This window comes from Hyperolius riggenbachi, chromosome 2, assembly GCF_040937935.1.
Source record: "Hyperolius riggenbachi isolate aHypRig1 chromosome 2, aHypRig1.pri, whole genome shotgun sequence".
Taxonomy (NCBI): Eukaryota; Metazoa; Chordata; class Amphibia; order Anura; family Hyperoliidae; genus Hyperolius; species Hyperolius riggenbachi.
In genome coordinates, this window is record NC_090647.1 from 128,191,515 (window position 1) to 128,209,245 (window position 17,731).

The window sequence follows — 17,731 nt, forward strand, 5'->3', positions numbered from 1 at the left end:
GCCTAGGCAATGGCACTCAATATTTAGAATGTGCTTATCGGGATCATATTTGGAGACCATGTTATCCAAACAGGTTTTGGATAATGATCTCTTCTACTGCTGTCTGCGTGGGTTTTCACCGGGCACTCCGGGTTCCTCCCACATGGCAAAGTGCACCATCTGTATTTACTTTTATGCAGTCTTCTATATATGGTAGACTTGGATTTCAATATGCCTACCCCCTGGTGAGGGTTGTTCACTTGGTTGTCTATTTTAACCCCCTTTCCGTTTCAATTATGTCGGCAAGGGAGCGGCGCAGCCCTTTTTTTTTTAAATCATGTAGCTAGCCTAGCGCTAGCTACATGATGGCTGCTGAGCAGCGGCATCCCCCCACCCTCTTTGATCGCCTCCGGCGATCTGCGCAAGCAGGAAATCCCGTTCAGAACAGGATTTCCTGCTTGGCTTCCCCCGTCGTCATGGCGATGACGTCACCGACGTCAGAGGGAATCCCGATCCACTCCTCAGCGCTGTCTGGCACTGATTGGCCAGGCTGCGCAGGGGTCTGGGGGGGGGGGAGCGAATCGGCGGGTAGCGGCGGCGATTGTGTACTACACGCAGCTAGCAAAGTGCTAGCTGCGTGTAGGAAAAAAAATTGTGAATATCGGCCCAGCAGGAACAGAGCAATCCTCCTGCGCGGGTTTCCCCGAGCTCAGCTCGGGATAACCGGCAAGGAGGTTAAAGGGGTTTGTCTTCACTATGGAAAGGATTTTGAGACCATCCATCACTGTTGTCTTCCATGGACATCCAGGTCTTTTCTGTTGCTGAGTTCACCAGTGCTTGCTTTCTATCTCAGGATGTACCAAACTACATTTTGCCACTCGTAATATTGTAGCAATTTCTTGGATGGGTTTTTTTCTGTTTTTTGCAGCTTAAAGAGGAACTGTTGCGAAAATCTCAAAATTTAAAACACATACAAATAAGAAGTAAATTTCTCCCAGAGTAAAATGAGCCATAAATTACTTCTCGCCTATGTTTCTGTCACTCACAGTAGGTAGTAGAAATCTGACCTTACCGACAGATTTTGGGCTAATACATCTCTCCATAGGGGATTCTCAGCATGGCCTTTATTCTTTATAAAGACATTCCCCGAAAAAGATTTATACAATGATGCTGACCAGCCTCCCTGCCTGCTGTACACTATTTTGGCAGTTGGATGAAGCAACTGCCATTCACTAAGTGCTTTTAAAAATAAAGAAAACCCTGAGAACCCCCAATGAGAAGATGGGATAGTCCAAAATCTGTCAGTAATGACAGACGTCTACTTCGTATTGTAAGTGACAGGAACACAGGAGAAAATGAATTTATGGCCCTCCTATTATTATTATTATTTAGTATTTATATAGCGTTGACATCTTCCACAGCGCTGTACATAGTATATTTAGTCTTGTCATTAACTGTCCCTCGAAGGAGCTCACAATCTAGTCCCTACCATAGTCATATGTCTATGTATGTATTGTGTATGTATTGTATTCTAGGGCCAATTTAGGGGGAAGCCAATTAACTTATCTGTATGTTTTTTTGGGATGTGGGAGGAAACCGGAGTGCCCCGAGGAAACCCACACAGACATGGGGAGAACATACAAACTCCTTGCAAATGTTGACCTGGTTGGGATTTGAACCAGGGGCCCAGCAATGCAAGGCAAGAGCGCTAACCACTATACCATTGTGCTGGCTCATTTTACTCTGGCAGAAATGTACTTCTTATTCGTATGTGTTTTAAATTTTAAGATTTTTGCGGCAGTTTGTCTTTAAGAATGGCTTCTTTCACCTGCATGGAGAGCTCCTTTGTCTGCATGTTGTCTGTTCACAGCAAAATCTTCCACAGGCAAGCACCATACCTCAGATCAATGCCAGGCCTTTAAACTGCTTAATTGATACTGACATAACAAAGGACTTGCCCCCACCAGCCCATGAAATAGCCTTTGAGTCAATTGTCAAGTTTTGAGCCCCTGAAATGAAGGGATGGTGTTAATAAAATGCTTTAACTGCCTCTCATTTTTATGCAATCATTTTTTTACCCCACTGAATTAAATCTGAAAGCCTGCACTTTAACTGCATCTGAGTTGTTTCATTTAAAGGGAACCTTAACTGAACGGGGGGGGGGGGGGGTGGCAAAGAGTTTCACTTACCAGCGGGGGACCGGAGGATTCCAGAGCGGCTCCGAGGGCACAGGACTGCTGCAGGGGGCTGGTAATAGCCCCAGGTAAGTGAAACTCTTTACCCCCCATTCAGTTAAGGTTTCCCTTTAAAATTCATAGTGGTGATGTACAGAACCAAAATAAGAAAAAAAAATTGAAAAAAGTTGTCTCTATTCAAATATTTATGCACCTAACTATATGTTTCCACCCTCCCAAGCTCTTCCCCAATGACTAGGTACGTCCTCATTGTTAAAGTGAACCCGAGCTGAGAGTGATATGTAGGCTGCCATATTTATTTCCTTTTAAACAATACTAGTTGCCTGGCAGTCCTGCTGATCTATTTGGCTGCAGTAGTGAACTGAATTACACCAGAAACAAGCATGCAGCTAATCTTGTCAGTTCTGACAATAATGTCAGAAACCTCCGACCTGCTGCATGCTTGTTCAGGGTCTATGGTTGAAAGTATTAGAGGCATAGGACCAGTAGGGCAGCCGGGCAACTGGCTAGTTACGACTTTTTTAGCAGCACAAAGCTAAGCAGGCCTCATCATCTACTTCCATATGATACATAAGTACTAGGTTAAAGGCCTGCTCGTTAAAAGAACAGACGCTAGACCTCCCCTCCACAACATGCGCTCCCGCACACGCCCGCAATGTGCGTGCACAAATGCGTGCCCCATGCCCGCCTCCCTGCACCTGTTCTGTGCTGGTCAACGTCCGTCCGCGTGCCACGCATGCACACTAGGGACAACACATGGACACAGAAGGACGCAACGACAGTCAGTTTATTAGGATAGATGCAGGATAGGTGAGTAATGTCAGCTTCTGTTGATACATTATTGACACTGACCAGCAGGGTACCTGTATGAACCTGCAGGAAGTCCATTGTGCCCCCTTCCCCCTCTGTTAGGCACACCTTCTCATGCTGGCGCCTTTCCTGCCTCTGCCTCCGCCCGGGTCTGGCCACAACCCATCACCCAGCACTTATTACTTATTAACTGCCAGTACCCGCCACTAGACCTTACCTATTAGGTTTCCTCCCTGCACACTGCAAATCCGTTTTGCGATTTTGAATCCGTTTCCGATTTGCAATTCCGATTTTCCCTGAATGCAATCAACAGAAACACGGAGGAAAAAAATTCAGCATGCAGTAACGATTAAAAAATGGAATCGGATGTAAAAACTGATTAAAAATCGGAATCGCATGCAGTGTGCAGGGAGCCTGCTGCAACCTGCCTGCCACTGGACACTAAGGCCCCGTTCACACTGCACGTGTTTCCAGCCATAGAGTGCACTGTCTGATGTTCACACTGCATGCGTTCCAGACCTGTGCGGTCCGGGAACGCATGCTGCACGCATTTTTTGCCAAAACGCGTGGCTGTCCCATTCACTTTTCAGTGATGAGATCAGCCACGCAACGCACAGAAACGCGGATGGCGTGCGTTCGCATGCATTGCGTTCCGCACATATGGCCATCCGCGTTTGTGATGTGAACGGGGCCTTTCAACAAACCATTCACTAGTACCTGTAACTTTTCTTCACTGGGGATGGTCAATGAGATGCAAATAATTCCAAGTTGATGCACATTTTTAGGAAATGTATGCAGTTCGTAAACAGATCAATAAAATATAGCATTGCTACATTTAGGCCTCCTTTCTAAAGGTGCGTACACACATGCGACTATAGTCGTTTGTAACGATCGTTCCCCGATCTTTACCAACGACGATCGTTACAAAAAACGAACCACCGACTATTAAGTCTAACGACGAACGAGCCAAATCGCTACAAAAGAAAGTTCTGTCTCGGCGGATTTTAACCAACGACGATCGTTTGCAAAAGTAGTACATCGTTGGAAACGATCGTTTGTACCAGGCTGGACATGCGCATTTCACTTTTTCTCCAGGGAACTTTACAATTTTATGCACAGGCGCATTAAGTGCTTTTACGTGGTGTAACGTTTTGTTCTAACGATGTGATCATTACACACTTTTTAGAACTAACTTTACTCCGGTCGTTCTTTCGTCAATTAAAAGATCGTTCGTCGTTAACAACGAACGATCGTAGTCGCATGTGCGTACGTAGCATTAGAACTGTTGAGCTGTGTGCTCAGCAAGCAGTTGTCAGGCAGCAGTGAGCAGTTGCCAGGCAGCAGCGAGCAGTTACCAGGCAGCAGCGAGCAGTTACCAGGCAGCAGCGAGCAGTTACCAGGCAGCAGCGAGCAGTTACCAGGCAGCAGCGAGCAGTTACCAGGCAGCAGCAAGCAGTTACCAGGCAGCAGCAAGCAGTTACCAGGCAGCAGCAAGCAGTTGTGAGAGTTTGAGAGGCATTTCACTGCCTGTAAACAGTTTGTGGAAAAGAGGCCATAAATGGTTCTATTTCACGCTGTATAAAACTATGATTACAATTTACATCAACTTGAAATTATTTGCATATCATTAACCATCCCTACTCATCACCCACTATCGGTCACTGTTCATCACTAGGGATGGTTAATGAGAAGCAAATAATTCCAAGTTCATGTAAATTTTATGCAAATGCCTGCAGCTTGAAAATGAAATAATTTAATGTTGCAGGAGCGGTAGTGCTTTGATAGCTTATCACTACAAAATGTGCAGTGCAGTTGATATGGTGAAACTCTCCCACAGTGTGATGACATGACCAAGGTCCTGACAGTTTGCTGTGTGTGAACCTGGTGGCATTGTGGGGAATGACAGCTGTTTCCAACTGCCAAGCAAGCAGAACCTCCCTCTGTGCATAGAACTCTCGGTAATGGACATTCTGTAAAGATCACCTGGCATGACCACCACCATTTATAAATTTCAGAATGCAAATCAGATAGCGGAAAGATTTTACAATGGGCAAACACTAAATAATCTATGCATGAATACTGTAAACAATAAGCAATTTTATTCATTATGCTTTTTTCACTACAGTTCCTCTTTAAGATGGCTTTGTGGTAAACAACTAAACTTTTGCACACCCATGATTTGGACAGTGTATGGGAATTGCACGCGCTTTGTGATTTTAGACAGCGAGGACTGTTTTATAAACAAACGCAAATCACAGTCGAACAATTGTGGGGTTTTGAAAAAACGTGAGCGTCAGCATTGAAAACCATTGCGTAATTTTAAGCAAGTGTGGTCCCAGCCTAAGTTCCAACTTGATTTGTGTATTGGTACCTTTAATTTCTTTCAAAACACAAGGGGCTTGATTCACAAAGCGGTGCAAACTGTTAGCACGCTGGCGAGAAGCCCCTTATCACGCCTAAACTCAGTTTAGGCGTGATAAGTTTAGGCATGATAAATATAGCACCAACTGGGTTAGCACCGCAGTGCACAGCTGATCAAAAGTTTTGCGCTAGCAAAGTCTGGTGCGCAAAACGTCGCATACAGTTTAATGGTGCTGCTTTGCGCGCGGGACTTTGCGATCTAAACTTATCTAAACTTATCATGCCTAAACTTATCACGCCTAAACTATTATCATGCTTAAACTGAGTTTAGGCATGATAAGGGGCTTTTCACCAGCGTGGTGCAATGGTTATCACGCCTAAAGTCTCTAACTGGGTTAGCACCGCTTTGTGAATCAGGCCCAAGATGTTTGTTTTATTGGGCACATACATGCTGCACCTGCTCTCTGTGCACCCCCTTTTCTCATACCCAGCGCATATCTAGGGCTACATTTGGCATTCAGCATCCCCCTTCTCATACCCAGAGCATATCTAGGGCTACATTTGGCATTCAGCACCCCCATTTCTCATACCCAGTGCATATTTAGGGCTATAGCTGGCATTCAGCACCCCCCCTCTCATACCCAGAGCATGTCTAGGGCTACAGTTGGCATTCAGCACCCCCTTTTCTCATACCCAGCGCTTATCTAGGGCTACAGCTAGCCCTCAGCACCCCCCCTTCTCATACCCAGAGCTTATCTAAGGCTACAGTTGGCATTCAGCACCCCCCCCTTCTCATACCCTGAACATATCTAGGGCTACAGCTGGCATTCTGCACCCCCTTCTCATACCCAGAACATATCTAGGGCTACAGTTGGCATTCAGCCCCCCCCCCCCCCCCATACCCAGAGCACATCTAGGGCTACAGTTGGCATTCAGCACCCCCTTTTCTCATACCCAGAGTATATCTAGGGCTACAGCTGGCATTCAGTACCCCCTTTTCTCATACCCAGAGCATATCTAAGGCTACAGCTGGCATTCAGCACCCCCTTTTCTCATACCCAGCGCATATCTAGGGCTACAGCTGGCATTCAGCACCCCCTTTTCTCATACCCAGCGGATATCTAGGGCTACAGCTGGCATTCAGCACCCCCTTTTCTCATACCCAGTGCATATCTAGGGCTACAGCTGGCATTCAACACCCCCCTTCTCATACCCAGAGTATGTCTAGGGCTACAGTTGGCATTCAGCAACCCTTTTTCTCATACCCAGTGCATATCTAGGGCTACAGCTGGCATTCAGCACCCCCTTCTCATACCCAGAGCATGTCTAGGGCTACAGTTGGCATTCAGCAACCCCTTTTCTCATACCCAGTGCATATCTAGGGCTACAGCTGGCATTCAGCACCTTCTTCTCATACCCAGAGCACATCTAGGGCTACAGTTGGCATTCAGCATCCCCTTTTCTTATACCCAGAGCACATCTAGGGCTACAGCTGGCATTCAGCACCCCCTTTTCTCATACCCAGTGCATATCTAGGGCTACAGTTGGCATTCAACACCCCCCTACTCATACCCAGAGCACATCTAGGGCTACAGTTGGCATTCAGCACTCCCTTCTCATACCCAGGACATATCTAGGGCTAAAGTTGGCATTCAGCCCCCCCCCCCTTCTTATACCCAGAGCACATCTAGGGCTACAGTTGGTATTCAGCACCCCCTTTCCTTATACCCAGAGCATGTCTAGGGTTACAGCTGGCATTCAGCACCCCCTTTCCTTATACCCAGAGCATGTCTAGGGCAACAATTGGCATTCAGCACCCCCTTTCCTCATACCCAGTGCATATCTAGGCTACAGTTAGCATTCAGCACACCATTTTCTTATAACAAGAGCATATCTAGGTCTACAGTTGGCATTCAGCACCCCCTTCTTATGCCCAGAGCACATCTAGAGCTACAGTTGGCATTCAGCACCCCCTTCTTATACCCAGAGCACATCTAGGGCTACAGTTGGCATTCAGCACCCCTTCTTATACCCAGAGCATATCTAGGGCTACAGTTGGCATTCAGCACCCCCTTTTCTTATACCCAGAACACATCTAGGTCTACAGTTGGCATTCAGCACCCCCTTCTTATGCCCAGAGAATATCTAGGGCTACAGTTGGCATTCAGCACCCCCTTTTCTCATACCCAGAGCAGGGGAGGACTGGGACCTTTTGGCCTGGGGGGACAACACAAACTAGAGGCCCGTTTCACGGCATCCCCAGCCCAAAGCCATATCTTTCTTGTGTGCAAATCTTCAAATTGTGTTGACTAACAGCCCCAGCCACACACACACACACACACACTATGTACCTGATGCCTAACCCCATTTCTCCGCACAATCTACCTGTCTGTGTCTGATGCCTAACATTAAAGGAGTTATCAGGCTTTTTTTTTTTTAATGAAAATAAGTGCTACTTACCCAGGGCTCGTCCAGCCCCAAGCTCCCAGCATGTCCCTTGCCGCAGCTCTGCAGTCAGCTGTTCGCTGCCGCTGCCTCCCAGCCCCCGGCGATGACGTCAGGCCAACTGCGCCTGTGCAAGCGGCGCTGTCAATCACCGCCACATGGACCAGAGCGTACTTTGCAGACGCAGAACTACTGCGCCTGCGCAGTACACTCCGGTCCAAGTGGCGGTGATTGACAGTGCTGCTCGCACAGGCGCAGTACAGGCCGACATCCAGGTCGGACTGGTGCTATCGCCAAGGACTGGGAGGCAGCGGCAGCGAATGGCTGACTGCAGAGCTGCGGCGAGGGACATGCTGGGAGCGTGGGGCTGGAGGAAGCCCCGGGTAAGTAGCATTTATTTCATTAAAAATGCCTGATAACTCCTTTAAACAAACACACACACACACACACACACACACACACACACACACACAAACTGCCTGCCTCCCCCCTCCCCTGCCGCCAATCACACCACAAGAAGAAAAAACTTTCCCCCTCAGGCCAGGGTCAGAATGGGGATGATTATCACACAAAAAAAAAAAATCAGAGGGCACTGGCCTGGGCAGAGAATTGAATTTGACAGCAGTAGCAGGCAGGCAGCAAAGTGTGAGTAACTCAGTGACAAGAAGGGAGAAGAAGTACAGAAACAAAATTTATAAAAACCACCTTCTCCTCTGGCAACCTGGACCCGACCTCCTCTATCCTCCTGTCTCCTCAGTCCTACACCTCCTCCTCCTCCACAGCAGCAAGCAGCTATAGGTGGCATCTCCAACTCCCAGCCCCAAGAGTGTCCGACTCCTCCAGCCAGGACAGCCAGCCAGCCACTCGTAGCCGCAGCTCCAGGCCCCCAGCACAGAAAGCTGAAGAGTGAGACAGCTCACTCCGAAGACACCTCAGGCACAGCAGCACAGGGGAGGACTGTGTCCGACTCCTCCAGCCAGCCAGCCACTCGTAGCCACAGCTCCAGGCCCCCAGCCCCCCCAGCACAGAAAGCTGAAGAGTGAGACAGCTCACTCCGACGACACCTCAGGCACAGCAGCACAGGGGAGGACTGTGTCCGACTCCTCCAGCCAGCCACTCGTAGCCACAGCTCCAGGCCCCCAGCCCCCCCAGCACAGAAAGCTGAAGAGTGAGACAGCTCACTCCGATGACACCGCAGGCACAGCAGCACGTTGCGGGCGGCAATGGTTCCAGGGGGGGTGCGGAGTCAAGCAGTTTCAACCCACCTGGCCGGAGAGGACCTAAGCTATTTGTGTCCTTGTGCCGCTCACATCCACCGCAGGCGCAGCCACGCACAAGGGCACACCACGGCCGGCCGCCTCAGCCCCTTCTTTGATTGGATACTTCAACTTGCCAGGAAATATCGCGCGAGGTTGCGATCCCCACTGCGAACCTGTCACCTGTGGTATGTCTGCGGCCGCTGCGTATAGCAGCGGCCAGCCCTAATTACTTAAGATTCGGGCAGCCCGGGGGGCAATTGCCCCCCGTCCCCCTGGGCCAGTCCTCCCCTGACCCAGAGCACATCTAGGACTACAGTTGGCATTCAGCAGCCCTTCTTATACGCAGAGCATATCTAGGGCTACAGTTGACATTCAGCACCCCCTTCTTATGCCCAGAGAATATCTAGGGCTACAGTTGGCATTCAGCACCCCCTTTTCTCATACCCAGAGCACATCTAGGACTACAGTTGGCATTCAGCAGCCCTTCTTATACCCAGAGCATATCTAGGGCTACAGTTGACATTCAGCACCCCCTTCTTATGCCCAGAGAATATCTAGGGCTACAGTTGGCATTCAGCACCCCCTTTTCTCATACCCAGAGCACATCTAGGACTACAGTTGGCATTCAGCAGCCCTTCTTATACCCAGAGCATATCTAGGGCTACAGTTGACATTCAGCACCCCCTTCTTATGCCCAGAGAATATCTAGGGCTACAGTTGGCATTCAGCACCCCCTTTTCTCATACCCAGAGCACATCTAGGGCTACAGTTGGCATTCAGCAGCCCTTCTTATACCCAGAGCACATCTAGGTCTACAGTTGGCATTCAGCACCCCCTTCTTATGCCCAGAGAATATCTAGGGCTACAGTTGGCATTCAGCATCCCCTTTTCTCATACCAAGTGCATCTCTAAGCTACAGCTGGCATTCAGCACCTTCTTCTCATACCCAGAGCACATCTAGGGCTACAGTTGGCATTCAGCACCCCCTTCTTATACCCAGAGCATATCTAGGGCTACAGTTGGCATTCAGCACCCCCTTTTCTCATACCAAGTGCATCTCCAAGCTACAGCTGGCATTCTGTAGCTCAGTGCATTGCAGAGTGATGGCTCTTTAAGAGAGCAGGCGCTCCCTCTAGGTCCCGCTCCATATTCAGGCTCAGTATGCAGCGCTCGTCCTGCATATATTATGTTCATGACGCAGCTGCAAAAAAATGTTCATGTAAAAACTGCATTCAACTTTATAAGAGGAGACGGCGGATTTGAGCCTTTTGCTCGTCCGTCTGCACAAGCTGGCGGAATAAAAGAGCATCATTGCAGCCAAGGGGGAAAGGAAAAGTAATTAAATATTAATAAGAGGTGTCCCTGTTCTTCAAGGAGCCCCTCTCTCTGTTCATGCAAATAGCCCCCCATCACTACTGTGCGGAGCCTGGCGACAAGCGGAGCACTGAGGTGAATAGATAATGAGGCTGACACCGGCACAGTGATCTGCTGTATCCCTCCGCCGCCCGGAGCCGCTTCCCCACCGGTGAGTACCCTCATTACACGTAACAGGCTACAGTAAATGGGGCATGCACGGCGCGAGCGAGAGGAAAGGTCGGCTATCATTCTATTGTTTGGTTAATATGCAATAGTGTTAATTAGCATAATTTATATATTTATGATAAAGAGAAGGGGGCGGGCAGCGCGGGCCGCCGTTTTGCATGGGTCGTGTTGTGACTGCAGGACACGGGGGATGTGTGATGAGGGGAGGGGGCGTATTTATGCAGGGAGAGATGGACACACTCTCGGGGGGCACGGATGGAATGCCAGAAAAATACTTCATATTGTAAAAAGCTTGGTAACTGCGCCTGCAAGGTTTTTTTGCGGGTTCTATTTTGGGCAGCACGCTTGGCTGCTGTGCCTGGCCGTCAGTGTGATGGTATGGCGGCGGAATGACCTATGTGTGTGTGATGGGGCCGGCCGGGGTGCGTAGCCTGTAGGAGGAGGAGTGCAGCTGCTGCCACTGCTGGAAGAAGCGAGGAGAGGCTCTGCAAAGCCAGCTATAAATTATGTGTTCTGGGGCGGGAGGGTGAGAGCAGCCCTGTACTGCCGCTACTGCTGCTGCTGTGTATATCTGGAGCACAGGCGCTGATTATGTATTCCTGAAGGGCTGAGCTAACATTAGCATGCTAGTTGCAGGTCTCACACTGACAGCTTGGAGTCACCAAGCATGGCTTGCTCTGGTGTTATTCTTTTATTATACCATAAACGCTATACTGTATTAATTTTGATTCCAAATTTCTATGGAAATCGCTAGAAGTTAGTTTTTCTTCAGAATTTTTCTCTTAATTATACCCTCTACCAGAAAAGAAAGTTTTAAATAAATGACAGATGAAATATACAGCCAGATCAGGTTGTGTCATCAGAAAGCTTTAATTTTTTTCTTAAAGTGACATCTTTAAACAAAAATAGATACTCTATGTAGAGGAGTGAGTGTTCTAGTCTTCAGCATTATGTCCAAGTAGAGATTGTCAATGACCTCCTGAATGCAGATTTTATGTAAATTTTATGCAGTCTGGGGCTTTTGAATGTAGACTACCTTAAATTTGCATGCCAGCTGGAATTTTAGTTATCCAAGACTGAAAATAAACTTCCAAGATAATTTGTATGTATAGTACTAATAATAAATAGAACTTTATTCGAGTCCCAAATTTTTTAAAGTTTTTAAGGCCCGGTTCACACGGGCAATTATGTGGCAAACGGATCCGTGAAAGCAGATCTGTTTACAGGTTGATCCGATACGTTTTCACTCTGTTGCCGTGTAGCTGCTTCAGTTCCGTTTCCCCATATCCCCCCAGACCCCCATTGCCCAAGTGGATTTTGCTGTCTAGAACTGTCTGTTTCTTCACTAGTGTGAAGAAATGTTCCGTTTTCTCTTTGCCCCACTGCAGCACTTCAGCTTCTGTTTCCATTGCGCTGGGCACAGCAGTCCGGAAAAATTGCTGCAGAACCAAATTTGCAGTCCATTCAGCAGATCGTGTGCAACGGATCTGTTCTAACAGACCACTGTGAACGGATCCATAGGTTAACATTGGATCTGTTTGCATCAGTTAGGATCTGCGAACCGGCCGTTTTTTTTCTGCCAGAGTGAACTGGGCCTTAAAGGGAACCTTAACTGTATAAAAAAAAAAAAAAAAAAAGTTTTACTTACCCGGGGCATCTAACAGCCCTCTGCAGCCATCTTGTGCCCTCGCAGTCACTCATGGCTCCTCTGGTCCCCTGCTGCCAGCTAGTTTTGTTTTTGCCAACTGGGAGTCGGCCGGCCGCCATGCGTACGTTTTTACGCATCCCTGCTGGTGCAGGAAGCTATTACAAACATCAAGTACATTTTACACGTTACGAGTGTAATGTGTACAATTTTACGCATTACAACCGTAACGCATAAAATGTACTTGATGTCTGCAATAGCACCAGCAGGGATGCGTAAAAACGTACGCATGGCGGCCGGCCGACTCCCAGTCAGCAAGAATGAAACTAGCTGGCAGCGGGGGACCAGAGGAGCCATGAGTGACTACGAGGGCACAGGATGGCTGCAGGGGGCTGGTAGATTCCCCAGGTAAGTAAAACACTTTTTTTACAGTTAAGGTTCCCTTTAAAGAAACTCACTTCAGGTTGGCTACTTACTGTATTTTCTGACGTATAAGACTACTTTTTAACCAATGAAAATCTTCTCAAAAGTCGGGCGTCGTCTTATATGCTGGGTGTCATAGGGCAGGTGCTGAAACTTCTGAGCTGGACTGGAGAATCTGCAGCTGCCACATGCGGTGGGGGAAGCTCAAAAATGTCCGCAGCTGCATCCCCACCATATGCAATGACCGTATGAAAGCAGCAAGGGCGGTGCTGTACAAGTATGGTATAAGAAAATCCACTCACCAGGATTCCTGGAAAGAAGTGACTTAACGCGATCCCGCTGACGAGGTGAGGGGGCACCTCATTGGGCAGGTTTAAGTGAAGGGCAGAGAAGGCGTCTAGGCGCCTGTGGTATGGAAAAAAAGAGAGCGGCGATGCGCCCAGAAAAACGGGCCTCTTTCACCTATCTGGCTCACCCTTGTATCCTATTACCATCCCTCCTTTTCTGTTTCTCAGATTTCGCTCCTGAGGACTGCAGTAAAGCGGTGCAGGTGCGCATGTGCGAGATCTGAGAAGCAAAGAAGGAGGTAATAGTATACAAGGGCAGGTCAGACTGGTGAAAGAGGCATGTTTGCGCTCCCGCTCTGATACTCTTGAAGACAAGGATTGCTGACCAATCCAAGCAGGCTTTGTATACAACAACCCGCCAATCGCCGGTAAGGTACATTGCTTGCTGTGATTTCCTGGTTGTTGTATACTGGGTACCACATACAGTACAGCACCAGTATCTGTACCTGTTTATACGGTATAGCACCAGTACATACAGTATACAAATGTCCAACAGTCAAGAGGGATAGTCTTATACGACGAGTATATCCCAAAATTTATATTTTACCTGGAAAAATTGTGGGCTGTCTTATATGCCCAGTCATCTTATACGCCGGAAAATACGGTATATTAGAGGGTAGGATCTGAATACCGTAGTCTTCATGTTCCTCAGTCTCATTCCTCCTCCATCCCCAGGTGCGGTTATTTGACCTTACATGTCGACTAACACTTCGGTCCCCCTTGGATGTCCTTGAGTAGTTCCAAAGACAAGTGCATCCATGTTACATATGTTTGAGTCGGAGCGTGCACATGCCCAGTATAGATTTGCTCAATTTGGGAACAACTCAGGGACACAAGTTGTTCTGAAGACAAAAATTTCAACTGGGGATGGTGCAGGAACGAGGGCAAGGACTTAGGACCGGGAAAGCTCTATGGCAGTGATGGTGAACCTTTTAGAGCAGGCATGGGCAAACTCGGCCCTCCAGCTGTTATGGAACTACAAGTCTCACAATGCATTTGCCTTTATGAGTCATGACTGTGGCTGTCAGACTCCTGCAATGCATTGTGGGACTTGTAGTTCCGTAACAGCTGGAGGGCCGAGTGTGCCCATGCCTGTTTTAGAGGCTGAGTGCCCAAACTGCAACCCAAAATCCACCTATTTATCACATAGTGCCAACATGGCAATCTATACTGGAAACTGCGGTTTTAGTTAAGAAAACAACTCCTACGTTCTCTTTACTGTCCAATTTGAACAATAAAAAAAATGAGTCACTGTGATCTCCTGGGTCCCTCTTTGCTGTTTCCGCCGCTCCCCTCCCCCGATCCTGACTTTTAATCGCCAGTTTTAGGCAGTGTTTACAAACAAAAAACATGTCCGCTAACCAGGAAGTGATATATATATATAGAGAGAGAGAGATAATCTCATGTTACAGTATACTACAAGTTTTAGTTACATAGTGAATTATCTGCACTCCAGTCTGGGATTTCTCACAGTTTCTCGGCATGTGACAGGCAGCTCCCTCCCACCTCAGCCACACAAACTGCATCACACAGACAAGCTGAAATTGAGAGCAGAGAGTGAGGAGTAAACAAAGTACACAGAGTCTGCATGAGGTGTGCATAACTTGTATTCATTACAACCAGGGCTGTGGAGTCGGAGTCGGAGTCGTGGAGTCGGAGTCGTGGAGTCGGGCAATTTTGGGTGCCTGGAGTCGGAGTCGGAGTCGGGAAAAAATGCACCGACTCCGACTCCTAATGAATTTGTAACTGTAATTAAAATAGAAAATATGATAAAATGTTCTATTTCTCAGATAATAGTCATTAAAAATAATGTATAAATACAGTATATATACAGTAATAGCTGTCCACAAAAATGAAATAAACCAATCAAAATTAGTTACTTGTGCTGCTTCAATAAAGCAGTTCCCGTATTTTTAAAGAGGAGCTGTTAGGTATAAGGTCTCAGAGAAAATAAACACATATATCAGTAGCTAAAGATTGGCTGTACTTACATTACATATGCATTTCACTGTCCACGTTTGGATTTCACAGAATTTGTATATAGTATATGCAGAGATAGATGCTCCTGACAGCTCATGGCAGGCTCCATGTTTTTCTGTCAAATGTGTCTTCATGTCCTGCCTGCTTCCTGATCACAGATAAGCTTGTACTGAATAACACAGTGTGCAGTGAATATTAATGAGCCATGTGGCTAGGAACAATAGCTGACTCCTGCAGTGTACTCTGCCCCGGAGATTTATCAGTGCTATGCGCTGGACTGAGTTACAAGCTGCTGAAACGTCTCATTAGCAGCCGAGGGGAGGGCCCCAGAATGCTTTGCAGTATAGTATGCGGCTTGCGTCCTCTTAGGTCTAACAGCTTTTCTGATAAGAACACATCAAAGGTAAAAGAGATTTTTATCTTCAATAATGCCTTTATGGCTTCCTTCTAAACTGTTTAACACAGGAGAATAGAGGTTTAAATTAGCTTCTGCAGCCTGACAGTTACTCTTTAAGGTCAGATATACATATCTGATTGTGACTGTACAGTATATATGATGTGTACACAGGAATCTCTTATATATACTAAATAACATCTATGCTGTAAGAATACAGCCTAATGTGTAGCTGTGTCACTAATAGAGATGGTCAATGAGATGGAAATAATTGTGCACTGATGCTGATTTATGCAAATGTATGCACTCCCTTTGCTGATGAAATCAAAAATTTGACATGTTGTTAAAATTTGGTTTGGTGACTACAAATTAAAAGGTACCTGAGACAGATGAAAAGTAAAGTTTTATACATACCTGGGGCTTCCTCCAGCCCCCTTCAGGCTAATCAGTCCCTCGCTGTCCTCCACCACCCGAAACTTCTGCTATGAGTCCTGGTAATTCAGCCAGTCAGCGCTGTCTGGCCGCATGCCGCTCCCACAGCCAGGAACATTCTACACCTGCGCAATAGTGCTGCACAGGTGTAGTATGCTCCTGGCGGCGGAGAGTGTGCATGCGCACTACGCCCGACTGGCTCAAGTACCTGGACTCATAGCAGAAGATCCAGGTGGTGGAGGAGGACAACGAGGGACTGATTATCCTGAAGGCGGCTGGAGGAAGCCCCAGGTATGTATAAAACTTTAATTTCATCTGTCTCAGGTTTACTTTGTTACACAGTAGTACTATACTCTACATATGCACTCCCCACAGAGCTGCAGGGAATCCACTGAGAATGCTGTACACATTGAACACAGAGGTGTTGTCTGTCACCCATAAACCTTGTTCAGATTGTGCATGAAAAATGTGTAATAGAGGAAGAATCTCCTCATTCCCCTGCAGAGTACCTGCACATCATTCTTACATGTACCCACACTTACATTGCCTAGGGCCTGATAGATGTTCTTTGTTCCGGTTTGTACCTTTTACAAGTACTCTTACCAAGGACTAGTTTTAGTCTAAAGGGAATAAATATAGTAGTCTACATATCCTTCTCACTTCAGTTGTCTTGTAAAATTCCTAGGCGTTGGCAGTTAAGAGACGAATTTCATGTTATATACTTTTAATCAACAAAATTGTAATATGCAAATTAGAGGAGTCGGAGTCGAGGAGTCGGAGTCGGAGTCGGTGGAATCCTAAACTAAGGAGTCGGAGTCGGAGTCGGTGGATTTTTGGACCGACTCCACAGCCCTGATTACAACAGAGGCAGCCCATTCCTCCCTGGGTCAACAAAGCTTGACAAAGAAAAGATTAGATATACAGTATTACAGAGATAGTGCAACTAGAAAAGGCTGCATTAATCCAGACCACATTAGAACAGGTATAGGAACTTATAGGATAGAAGAAATAAGGCTGAACATTTTGTTACAGGGTCTCTTTGAAGGCTACTCTACATTTAAAATGCAGCAATTATCCCATGTATTAAATGCAGAGATTACCATTATATATAAACTGCAGCAATTACCCTTACGTATGAAATGCAGCAATTACCCTCATATAAAATGCAGGGTAAGAACCCACATAAGAAAAGCAGCTATTACCATGCAAATGAAATGCATCAATTACCCCACATAAAATGAAATTAAGCATTTACTCAATATTTAAACTGCACCAATCACTACCACAAATGAAATGGAGCAATTACCCCACATTTAAAATGCACCAATCACCCCCACAAGTGAAAAAGAGCAATAGCTCCACCTTTAAAATGCATTAATCACCCCCAGAAATTAAATGCAGCGATTACCCTACATATAAAGTGTATCTGGCTGGGTGCTGTGCTGTGTGCTTGGCTAGGTGTTGTGCTGAGCTCTGGGCTGGTTGCTGTGCTTTGCTGGGTGCTGTGCTGGCAACTGGGCTTAGTTCTTTCCTGGGCTCTAGGCTGGGTGTTGGCTGGGCTGGGTACTGGCTGTGTACTTGGCTGGATTCAGTGCTGGCTGTGTGCTTTGCTGGGCTCTGGGCTGGGTGGGAGAGCTAGTTGCAGCTACAGTACTCACAGACCACAGATCAGCGGCGACCGGAGAGAGGCAGAGAGCGCACACTTTCTGTCCGGTGTGCTTTACAGACAGGAAGTGACCAATGACCTGTGCATGTGGGTTTGAGTGATTTACAGGCAGAGGGAACAGGAGGCACAAGTGCTGGACCATTAGCAGTGATGAATAGGGCTGTTGAGTCAGAGTCTGAGAAATTTTGGGTATCTGCACAATGCAGACTCTGACTTCTAATAAATGTAACTGTAATTAAAAGAGAAAATATGA

General features: G+C 47.1%; 1 protein-coding gene across 4 annotated transcripts in view; it reads left to right on the top strand.

Moving 5' to 3' along the window:
• The first annotated feature begins 10,182 nt into the window (after positions 1–10,182).
• The window catches only part of POU6F1 (POU class 6 homeobox 1), a 79,787-nt gene continuing 72,238 nt past the window's right edge, over positions 10,183–17,731 (top strand). For 2 of the 4 annotated variants that reach the window (XM_068267385.1, XM_068267388.1), the window contains exon 1: positions 10,183–10,574. The gene's annotated coding sequence lies outside the window, so the exon portion shown is untranslated. The other 2 variants (XM_068267386.1, XM_068267387.1) reach the window with 2 other exon arrangements.